Source organism: Saimiri boliviensis, chromosome 5 (genome assembly GCF_048565385.1).
Source record: "Saimiri boliviensis isolate mSaiBol1 chromosome 5, mSaiBol1.pri, whole genome shotgun sequence".
In the NCBI taxonomy this organism is placed as follows: domain Eukaryota; kingdom Metazoa; phylum Chordata; class Mammalia; order Primates; family Cebidae; genus Saimiri; species Saimiri boliviensis.
The window spans coordinates 64,395,227-64,407,703 of record NC_133453.1 but is presented as its reverse complement, the minus strand read 5'-3'; the positions used below and the strand labels follow the sequence as shown (position 1 = coordinate 64,407,703).

At 37.4% G+C, this 12,477-nt stretch overlaps 1 long non-coding RNA gene across 1 annotated transcript in view; it reads left to right on the top strand.

Moving 5' to 3' along the window:
- LOC141584584 (uncharacterized) overlaps positions 1-9,995 on the top strand; it is a 208,291-nt gene extending 198,296 nt beyond the window's left edge. The window contains exon 5 of the long non-coding RNA XR_012517712.1: positions 7,714-9,995. This is a non-coding gene — a long non-coding RNA (uncharacterized LOC141584584). The remainder of the gene's footprint in view (positions 1-7,713) is intronic.
- The last annotated feature ends 2,482 nt before the right edge of the window (positions 9,996-12,477 follow it).

Genomic DNA, 12,477 nt, shown 5'->3' with positions numbered 1-12,477 from the left:
GAAACAACATTAGTTTAGCATTCTACTTTCAGACTAAAAAGATTTGGTGTTTCAGCTGTTCCAGTATATGTTGACTACTGACTAATGGATATTTATTCCACTTTATTGCTTTCTATAGGCAAAACTCAAACAAAAGAAATTGGATTTTGCTAATAGCACTGAACAGCACTGGCATTTTTTGACAGTAGTAAGGATAATAATCATCCCACACAGGGAGATGGGGCATGTAGCCTTTCAAAGTACTTTTACATATATCATCTCCCTTGATTCTTGTGTATAACACAGTTTCAGGGGAGGAATTATAATGCCCACTCGATAGTTGAGGAGAAACAAAACAAAGAAAGAGGTTATAAAATCCACTTATGGCAGAGCTTGGATCATTTTGTTCTTTGAACTTTCTGACTTTTGCCCTTTGTTCTTTCCTCTGAACAAAGTGGTTTTATTCTTTATAATACTATTGCCTTTTATCATTAAAGTTTGCAGAAATACTGCCTGTACAGGGCACTCATCCTGCACTTCTCTGAACTGGATAAAACAGTTGTCAAGAGCCAAGAGAGTGTGGTAGAAATGTTATTAAGTCTGTTATTTGTGGGATCATTATCTCGCTCCAAGTGTGCATTCCAGTGTACTTTGTTGGGCTTTGCTGGATCGCCCAGGAAAGTATCATAGGATGTAGCCTCGAGCATACTATATTTAAAAATCATTATTCAGTTATTAACTCCAGCAGTTAAGATAGTGCATATATTCCAAGAAAATTACCTTTTTAAAAAAAAATCCAGAAAAGGTGGTGACAGAGGCAACAGTGCTGGGATTATAATTTAGGGGTTTCCCTTCTCTGATGTCTACATCACTAGGCCCTGTAGCTTTCTGACCTTTTTAAAATTCCAACCTCCCACCCCTACCCTAGTTACACTCTCAGAGCTCTACACCAAAAATGCACTGCTTCTGTGCTGGTTCTATTAGGCCACATTCACTTGGGACCTTTAGAGGGAAGGAGATGAATGTGTTTCCTAAAGGGAGAGCTCAGATCTCATAGGACCATGGTCCACATTCTTCGCCCCCACCCCTTCTCAGGCTTCAGCATGAAGGATTAAGTCTGAGCTTTGCAGTTAGCAGCAGTTGCATGTAGCAGAGTAAAAACATTTTCTCCATTTTAAATAAGATTAGGAAGTCAACACAAATAAATTATATGTGCATGTGGGATAGGCTGATATGGGCAGCAAAGAAATAAATGATCACCAAATGATCACAGTGAATGAACAGGATGTTGTATTTTATGCTGAGCTCACTGGTATCATCTTTTTATACTCTACACTCAAGCTCTCTCCCATGCTCGGAGCTTCAGCTAAAAGAAAGGCAAGGATTGCATTTTGAGGAGATTTTGTGTGTGTGTGTGTGTGTGTGTGTGTGTGTGTGTGTGTGTGTGTTGGAGAAAGTAGAAAGAAGGCAGAAGAAATAGCAATTTAGTTTGAAAGAAAATGGAAAAGAAAGCAAGTATGAAAAAATTACCAAAACCAATAGCAAAGGTGATAAAAAACCGACTGTGTCTGTAGATTTTTTTCTAGGTTTTTTTTTTACAGTAGCATTATTTTTGTCTAATGTTATTAAGTTTATATTATATAATATACCAATTAAGGGATACAGACGTTTCAAGTCTAAGCACAAAGACATTTTTCATCTGGTAAGTGATGAGTCTTACTTCTTTAGAACAGTGTGGCCAGGGTAGGAGTTTTTAATGTCTTTAAAGCAACTATTTGAAATAGCTCATTCATGTGGCCATTATTCTTTTAAAAATTTATTTTAAAGGTAACTGTGTAATTGTGAAAAATAAAGAGGGAAAACACTAGGAAACATTTACAAAATATCTTTCTCAGACAATCCTACCACCTGAAATGAATGATTTATGATACATTTGGCATTCTGTACAACCTTTTACATTACACTTACAATAGAAACTATAGCTCTTTCATCTTTTAAGCTGTCAAACTAATTTCAATATGGACATTGAACAAGGTGTTTAAGATGTAGTAATTTTTATTATAAATTGATTTTTCCTTTATTATAAATTAATTTTTCCTTTATTATTTGAAATCAGAATTTTAAACATTCAGAGGTTCTAAACCAGTAACTCTTAGTTTAAATTAAGCAAGGTACCTTCTAAGGGCCCTGAAAAAACCTAGTTATTTATTAAACTCTATCTTAGAAATCGTAAAAAGCACAGGATATAGTTTTTAAAGGTGGACATAAAGTATATGTTTTACTATCTAACACTCAGAGTTTTGAACTGTCTGAATGCTTTGCCGTATTTTGATCAATATGTATTTATATAACAGCAATGCTGCATGTATCCCTATTGTGTATTGTCTACTGAAAATGTGACCCCCCCCTAAAATTACAGGGGGTCACATATTGTTTTTCTTGTCATTTGTGCTGCCTTCTTTTTTAGTGATGTCATCGTACAAACACAAAGTACAGTAAACATACACACACATTTTCTTTCGTAAACGGATTAATCAATGTGCAAAAATTGCTAAAGGCATTGCTGTCTGCACTACCGGAACCCCAAGGAGCCCAGCAGACGCGGATCCAGTTCTGTTTGCTAGGATGTCAGGCTCTGAATTCACTGTCTGAGTCTTACCAATAGGGGTCTCCAGTGTACCACAGAACTATTTACACCACTCCATTATGATTATTTACAGTATGCTGTACGTGAAGACAGAAGCAAAGGGGCAGAACAGATTTATACGGGCTGGGGCTGATACTGGATTTATTCGAGGAGTAAAGGGTGACGTCACAAGTTATAAATGATGAGGAGAAGCAAAGACACATCTAGGTTTGGTGTGAGAACACCCTTGACCTACTGGTGTGGACATGATCTGACTAATCTGACTGTGCCTTAAAGAGAAAAAAGAATATCCCGGCAGCTACAGTGGTGTTTCCTGATATTTAAATATGTGTCTTTGTTTAGAGAAAACATCTAGAGGAATGAATGATTTTTTTCTGTCCTCATTTGAATCTTTTGGGAAAGGGCTGAAACTGTTTAAATATCAACTAAGAAGCAGCTTCATAACAGTTTTTATGAAGTTATTTATTTTTAGAGAGACTGTAGGTGTTGAAACTGTCTCTTCCTGCCATCTCAGATAAAGAGCGTAAGAGCAATCACCCTCCAAAAAGAGCAATTACAATTGATCATAATTGAATATAAAGTTTAGGTCATGTTTAGAAATAGCAATACTGATTCACAATATATAAAGCATGTCATAACATACTTTGCTTTTATGCATCATGGAATTCCTTTATGCCATCCGTTCTAGAAAAAATTACATTTTAAAAGCCATGACTAACAAGACATGCCTGGAGTTTTAGGTAGATCTATTTGTGTGGAATAGGCAATAGATATTCAAAATGCCTTTCTTATCATTCATTTATTTATTCAACAAACATTTATTTAGGTCATGCTTTGTGAAGTCACTCAGTGCCTAAAGGAAAATAACTGTCTTCGGAGAGTGCAGTCTAGTAAATGATAAATAAAAAATTTCTAAGAGACAACAGATTGGGGTAAGAGCTAGCACTGAGGCAAAAGCAAGGTACTGTTAAAGGAAGCCGATTAAATAACTAATTCTAAGAGAGGAGGTAGAATGTGGTCGGAAAATGAGTTGGCCTTTGAGCTGAGTTGTGAATGAATTTTAGGATTGTGATGGGCTATGCTGGAGAGAACATTCCACGCGTGAAGACTTGTAGGCTGTTCATGGAATGAGAAGTTATATACAGAAACTGAGCAAGCTTTGTAAGATGTGTTGGCTTGCTCTGCCTGAGAAAGGAGGATAGGGGAACCTGTGAAGGATGAAGACTGCCTTGGTGAAGGTGAGATAAATTTAGAGGCCAAGACTGTGAAAGGATAGAAAGAAACCCAGGCAAATATAGAATATGTATTAATTTTAGAATTCAAAGTCAGGAAGCTTAGGAGGATTGTCAAGATGACCCCAATAGGACAGAGCCCATGGTTGTGCAAAGGCTTATTTAAGTTAACTCTACATGACCAGAAGCATTATGGTTGATTTTATTTTTCCACATTTAGGTGTGGTTGATTTGCTCTTCTCAGGTTTAGAAACAGGGCACTGATGGTAATCCATCTGTGTCACCCTAACTAGCAGGATGACTTGGAGTTAGTCTCTTCCGCCTTCCCCATATTAGTTTCTTATCTATAAGATGAGAGGTTGTATTAAGCTTATAGCTGAGGTCTCTACCAGCTTTTAAGGATCTTGTGGATCAATGTGAGACTGAAGTCACATTTAGGCATATCCCATGGGACAAAGGAGTTCAGAAGAGGTGCATATTTTAAAAAGAAGTACCATTAAGGACACGAGAAATTCTATCTCATGGCTTATGTGAGAAAGAGAAAAATACTGAGCAACAAATGTGACTAAATTAATACCAAAAGGGCCGAAGATCAGAAAAACAATATTTGCAAGACCTGAAAACAAGACTAAAATATTAGAGATTAATACTATGGAAGATTCTAAACTCCCAGGGAATAGTTGAATAAATGTAACAAAACTGCACTTGGGCAAAACTCTGATTTCATATACAACTTTGTTTCAGTGAGGCTTTTGATTCAGTTAAAATTAAGTTGCTAACACGGAAACAAATGAAGATAAAGTGATTAGTTCTAACTTAAGGAATCACAGAAGGTTTCCAGGAAGCGCTACCACTAATAATGAATTGTGATTTTATAGATGGAGAGTGGAGGGAAGTGCACTTTGAGTTAAAGGACCAGCATGGTCGAAAGATAATCAGAACCATGGAGACCCCTTCGTACTGGCAAGTTACATTGAGAAGCAGAGGAAAGCTACCTGGATGGATAGATAACAAAGAAGATTTTCCTAACTCAATATCGGCTAGGCAAATAGATGCCAGCTATCCGTCTGTAACATCTATGAAATTCTTGGGCTCTTAGATAATGAAAGACATCAGAATAGTGGGAGGAAATGACAAGCAGAATTTGAAGTCTAATAACCTTTCAAGTTGAAAAAATGGCTAGTAAGAATTGGAACAATCTTGAATAGGGATATAATGTGTGTGAAGTACATGAGAAAAGAAGCCTCAAGTGAAATTTAGAAAATGTTTTACTATGCACATTAAACAGAAAATAATCTGACGTTATAAAGTTAAATATGAATCAATAATAAAATTATAACACTGTTCCAAGGGCCATGTTTTGGGGCCCCAGAACCCAAGGGTGAGGGAACTTTGAAAGAAGACTCTTCAGCTACACCAATCCCCAAATTCTTTAGCTTCAGATACAACATAGGCACATCACTTGCTTATTCCCACTCTTTGGTAAACATTGTTATGGAAAAATACATCCATAAAGCTAAGTTAGAAGTTTGTAATTTAATTTGTTTATGCCAACATTGACTGTAAATACCACAGATGCTTATAAAAAATTCAGTACAGGCCTTAGTTTGAGGTTGGGAGTGGGAAATGATGTTTAAAAAAAAAGAAAGAAAAAAGTGCTATGTGCCTATCTATCATTTTATGCAAAGTAGAAAGATATAAATAAATGAAAGTATGAAAAATAATTAAAGGCACAGAAGATGGGTACTCTGAGAGAATATACTCATTGTGATTATGTAACTCAGAAAATAACTGAAGGGTGTTTCAATAACACTGTATGGCAAGGGTTTTTTTTGACAAAATTAATAATCAATATTTTTTAACCTGTTAAATTTGATTTAACTGGAAACATCCTCAGGTTGCAGACTTACAGACATTGAAATTAGTTGAAAAGATGCAGCTTTTGCTAACAGAAATTATTTTGGAAGTGGCCCAGGACAATGCCTGGAAGTGAAACTGCCTCACTTTGAAATATTGGCTGTTCTGCCCCTCAGCTATATGTTTAACTTCTCTGCGTCTCTGTATTTTCATCAGTTAGAAGAAGATAAAAAACTACTTTTCATTTAAAAGGATTTTGTGAGAATTAACTGTATTAATAAAATAAAAGGACAGAACAATTCTGGAATACAGTAAATGCTTAATAACGATTAACTCTTATTACTATGACTTGAACCTAATTGGTGCTCATTGAATATCTATTGATGGATTACCCCAGCTGCTTCTGCCAGCTTTTTATGTGTAAAAAAAAAAAAACTTCTTTTTTTTTTCGGCATGGTTTAGTTAGATCCTTGCCTGAATTATATACCGCCTTGGTGTATAGTCTTTCTTTCTGAAACAGGTGTGTAGTTAAATATGCACAAGATACTTCTGGATGTTAAAAGGCAGAATTAAACAACAAAATGTATTTGACAACTCGGGTGAAGATAGGCTCTGATTATTAATTGAACACACTGAGGGCATTTTGAGGGACTTCTCTCTACTTCTGATTGCCAAGCAAGCAAGGAGGTGACTGTCTCAAAGCTTTTGATGTTTTGAAGCTGGGGCCCGGCTCCGTAGTCTGTGACAATGCACAGTGGTTGATGAGTTAGTTCTGGAGGCTTCTGAATTTTAATGATGCTGGAGATGATATTGTGTGTCCTTCAGCTTGTTAGAGTGACACCAGCACTCCATAAATCATAATACCTGTGTATTGTAAAATCAATAGCCAAGTGCTATCTCAGCGCTAACCCTTAATAAGTTTTTCACGGCTCTAACAGCTTAAACTTTGCCGTAATGCCATTGGACCTGTAGGTTAGGATCAGAGCATGCTTAATTTGTTTTGTAATAGAGACTTTTCGATAATGAAGGACCGATTAGTTAAGCTTTGGTTGCCACTCTGGTGATCAGTTGGCAGAACAGCCTCTGCAATTAAACTCGTGTATCTCTGTCCTGAAGCAAAAAAGCAGGCTTAAACAGTCAATAAATGTTAATCCAGTCACAACCTGTCTCTGCCTTTGAAGGCTGCCCATGAGGGTTTTTTTCCCCCCACATCACATTTTTTTCATCTTGTTTTAAATGTGGTGGTCCCCATGGAGTCTGGATGTGGCGTACATGACCTCCCACGGTCCTGTAATAAGATCTGGCATGCTAACAACATTGTCTACAGATCTGTCATCTATAGGTCTGTCTGTCCCTCCCCCTCCCTCATCTCCTTATCCAAGGTTGAAGAATAAATGAGCAATTGAAGCACATGGGACCCCTAGATGAAATTGGGTAAATATGTATGCAAAATGGAGGGTGTGCTTTTGGGCTGCTAGGACATATATTATGGTCTCTCCTTCTCACTTTCACTACACACATATGTGATCAGGATGGTAGAGGAAAGCTGTTTCCTTATTTGCTTTTATTGAGGGAATGTGGCTTGTGATTATCCCTGATGAGTGCTGGGAAGGGAGAGCTCAGTACAGAGCCGGCGAGCAAAGTAGAACTTGAGAATAACTCCTGGCAGGGTGAGGGGTGGGGTGGTGGAGAAGAAAAGGAAGAAGAAAAAAATGGAAATTTAAAAACCTTCACAACTACTGAATACTCCCTTTCCTTGTTATCTGTGTCCTTAAAATTTCAGACATTTTTCTTTTTCTTTCTTTTCTTGCTCTTTCACTTAAGGAAGAGAAGTAAAAACTGACAGCCAGACAGGAAAGTGGCTAGTACAGAGTGTAGCCCACAGACTTGCAGGGGAGTGAAAGAGAGTGGTCTGAAAATTGAAATGTTTTCTGTTGGATCCAGGGTCACATGCTTGGGGAATCTAGTGACATTCGTTTCTTTCTTTCTTCCCCATAGGAGCTTGCTTTCCATAGGGCCTGCAAAGGAGTTAGCCTGTGTCCCGGATGAGAAGATTTAAGCTGTGGGGAAAAGAGGTGCAAAGGAGAGTGAATGGGTGCGAAAACTGAGCGTGAGTTGTGCAGGTCACTGGTCTGCAGTAGCAGTGCTGAAAAATGAGGAAAATGCTAATTAAAAGAAGGAGATTTAGAATTTAACTTGTGGTGAACCTGGATTTTGTGTTAACTGTTGTTTAGTTGGTACTTTATTTAACATACTAGTATTTTAACATTTCATCAATTAAAGTCAGGTAGCAAATTATTACTCAACAGAGTATTATTAACTTCATGCAATTAGGCTTTTTAAGCATTCAGAAGTTGGAGAGCTCTTTTACATGGGTCTTCTTTCTGGAATGCAAATCTGATAGCTATGGAGCAGGCAGTAATTAACTATGTCCCTATGAACTCATTATGTTAGAAGAACCCCCAGCAATTTCTCTGCAACTCATAGGTTTTTTAGAGAAAAGAGTTTCAAAGCAATGCTATGGAATATACATGCAAGTATATTAAACCTGTCTTAGTAAAGGCAGATATTTTCAATGATCTAATTGCTTATTTAAGTAATTTTCATTGAGGGCCTACTGTGTGCTCCTCACTGGGCAGGTGCATAGGAAATGATGAAAAACATGACATGCTTGGTCTCTGCCCTTGGTCCTGTGCTCACTGTTGAGAAATTTAATATATGCCAAGAAATAAATTTAAAGTAAAAAAAAAAAATTCAAACACAGATATATTGATCATGAGCACTGAAGGCAAAAAATAATTAGCATTATTCAAGTAATTTATGATCCTAATGGGCACTGAGCCATGTGCTGCAAGCCTTAAGTCATTCAGTCACAGAGTATTTCTGAGTTCTGGTTCTATAAAAAGCACTGACTGTGTCACATACTGTTGGCAATTGTCAAGAAAATTAAAGATAGTAAGCCCTTGAACTTTATACTTGCATTTTTTTTCCTCAAGAATTTAAAACGGAATATGTATCTCAGAAAAACTGTAATCAGTTTGAGAGATATGATATGTATATTTAGATTTCGTTTTCTCATTTTGCATTGTAGATGTTTTGCTGAGCTGTTGACTGTAAGTGGAATCATTTGAAATGCGTGATTTTGAGGAACCCTGCCATGATTCCTTTTACTAAGCAGGGGAGACCTTTTTTAACATGGATAAATTACTGTAAATATTCTTTCCTCTAAATCTGATTTTGGTAAATTGGGTTTTCTTGAGCAGGCCTGAATGGACAAATGTATGCATATGCATGTATAAAGTACCTTAGTGAATCTGTGTAAACAGAGGCAGGAATTGTGGGTTGACCTTGCCAGGGAATTTTTAAGCAGAACTGACTGCAACCAGTGGTCAGTGAGGGCCACTTTCTCCTAGACTTTGCGTATTCCCAAACAGCCACAAGCCAAGGACAGTCACTCTGAGTAAGCAGGAATGGAGAGAAGGAAATCAACATTATCATCAGTGTTGTTTAACATTTCTTTGTTAAGCTTCACAGCCTAACAAATATTTTACAGTTTGTTTGTTCCCTAGGCTGGTTAACCAAGAAAAAAATCCGGAAGGAAAGGAGCTCTGTTCTCAAGCTTCTGGGAGACAACTCACTATTCTCTTTAACTAGTTAAAGGCCATTAAAAGCATGTGGTTTTCCTTTAAGGCTCTTACTTAAATAGACAAAATTCAGGACATTTTTGCTGGAGGTACCCCTTACTTCTTTCATTTATATGTAGATGGCACAAATATCATCCCTGTGGCAAGGGCTGTAGCTGGACAGAACAATGGCATGTGTTGAAATGGAAAGGTAGGTTGGTAGCAAGTGAGACGTCTTTTCAGCCTCTTGGCCGTTACCTGCAGCTCCTTCTCACACCGGGGCAGAGATCATTGGGGCCAAGAGCCAATCAACTGGCAGATTAGGAGCTCCCCAGGTCATTTCCAGTCATTCTTCCCAGTGTATGTCATGTAAGTGGACAAAAGAAGGGCTCATGTGACATTGGCCTCCAAAGGTACAAATGCAGCTTGTTCTATAGAGAGGTACAGCTCAGTGGTAAGTTGCAAAAAAAAAACATAAAATAACTCCTAAGTCAGAAGCCTTGAAGTCAACCATATTGCAAGTAAATGTACCTTAATAAAGAGAGACCCAGTTTTAGCTTCTTGTCTATAAAAGGGCTCACATGGATATGTATGTATGTATGTATGTATGTATGTATGTATTTATTTATGAGACAGAGTCCTGCTCTGTCACCTACATTGGAGTGTAGTGGCACAATCTTGGCTCACTGGAATCTCCACCTTCTGGGTTCAAGCAGTTCTCCTGCCTCAGCCTCTAATAGTTGGGATTACAGGCATGTGCTACCACTCCAGCTATTTTTTTTTTTTTTTTTTTTTTGAGACGGAGTTTCGCTCTTGTTACCCAGGCTGGAGTGCAATGGTGCGATCTCGGCTCACCGCAACCTCCGCCTCCTGGGTTCAGGCAATTCTCCTGCCTCAGCCTCCTGAGTAGCTGGGATTACAGGCACGCGCCACCATGCCCAGCTAATTTTTTGTATTTTTAGTAGAGACGGGGTTTCACCATGTTGACCAGGATGGTCTCGATCTCTTGACCTTGTGATCCACCCACCTCGGCCTCCCAAAGTGCTGGGATTACAGGCTTGAGCCACCGTGCCCGGCCTTTTTTTTTTTTTTTTTTTTTTTTTAGTAGAGATGGGGTTTTACCATGTTGGCCAGGCTGACATGGACTTTTAGATAGCCCCTTTCTGGAGTATTCAAAGTTGACTTTACTTCTCTGTTGAGTGAACCTGAGAATCTTGACAGTTTCCTTGGAAGGGGCCCTTTGCATTTCTCTGGAAGAGCCTTTCTGATTCTTCATATGATTGCAGTTGCCATGAAAGTAGAGCATACTGGAAATATAATGCTCAGAAATTAAGCTCTACTCTGACCATTTTCTTTAACACTAGAAAGTTCTGCCAACTAGAAGCAAGGGTAATTTAATAGTTATTATTGGTAGAAACTGAGGAAATGTACCAGGCAATAGTCTCACAATAAATGGACTTAAGGAGGAGAAAGTCAACTCTACAGTAAATGATAACAGAAAAAGTACAGTCTTTAGAATTTGACACACTGCCTTTGAATATCTGCTTTGTCAATTAACTTTGTGACCACAGGTAAAGTTATTTAACTTCCCAGGACCTTATTTTCATGAGATTGCTGTGAATTTTTATTGAGAACACACATATTAAGCACCTAAAACATGGGCAGGCATAAGAGTAATTGTTCAAGACATACTGGTTTTCCCACCCTTTATTTTCTTTTTGGTTTTGGCTAAATTTGAATATTCATGCTGTTTTAATATTTTAAGATAAAATGTCTACAAAGAAGACATTTTATTTATTTTATCCTTGCTAATTGTATTACAATTAAAATTAGCAAGGATAAAATAAATAAAACTAAAGCTAAGGATAGGAGATAATGTTTAATTTTACTTGTACATAAGGCTGTGTGATGTCTAATTTTACTTGTACATAATGCTCTATAATGGTAAGTGTATGGAAATTATACTTTCCCCATTTCCTGTTGCCAAGATGTATAAAATGGAATTGTCATTTATAAGCACTAATGGATAACGTAAAACACTAGTGTCATCCCAAAGCTTTGCCGTCAGTAAGCCCTACTACTATTTAGAATTTCACTCTATAATGTGACAGTGGTTAACATGTGTTAATCATGAAAAACCATTAATATCCCTATGATTCAATGCATTGTACACTCTATTTCCAAATTGATTTGAACTGGGTTAACTCTTAGACTCACATTGTGAAACAAAACTAGTGTGTGTCAGGCAATAGTTTCTTCTAAGCCCCAATAACTCAAATATTTTTCATTAAAATACATACCAACCAAAAGAGACCTAGACCTGATGCCTGGAAAATGCATTTATTTTTTCCTTTTTTTATTTTTAAACAAAGCAAGGAGTTGAAAATGTCAGAAATAATGAAACTGGCATATTTTTATTGCTCTGTTCTTACAAGAACTTATTTTTAATGAAATTTAGTTTAAAACAAAAAATCTTGTTCCTGGATTGATTTTTTTTTTTTTTTGCGTGGCACATTCCAGCCTGGGGCTATCTTTTATTGGCTAAGTTATAAACCCCAGAAAAGGGGGTTTTATAGTGGAAATGCTGACAGAACCCGCATAGTGCTACTGGGTGCCTCTCTAATTAGTCTGAAATCCTGAAAGCTGAATTTCATAATATGTGGCCTGTACTGTAGCAAGATTACAGTGTGGCCAAACCCCCAAGCTTAACTGGGCATTTCATATGCAATCAGGGTTTCATATAGACTATGGTGGAGCCTTTTACAGTTGTAAAATGCTAGTACTTTTAAGGGACAGAAAGCTTTATTGGTCCTCTTACTTACTTGAATGTGAAATAGAGCTGTTTGGATATTTTTTTGATAATCTAGGAATTCCTGGCATGAGTGCCCCACTTTGTAGACAATGAGTTTCCACCTGGGCCTGGACAGTCGAATTTCTAGAGATTCATTTTGGCATCCATTTAAATGCCTTCCATAAAACCAACTTTTATTTGTACTGAAGTGCTTGATATTAATGTTGGCAGAGAAACATCCTGCCAAGAAACTGAAGTTAGTGAAGAACAGGGCATGTAGCTTTACACACACACACACACACACACACACACACACACACACACACGCAGCTTTCCTGTTTGGTTTGC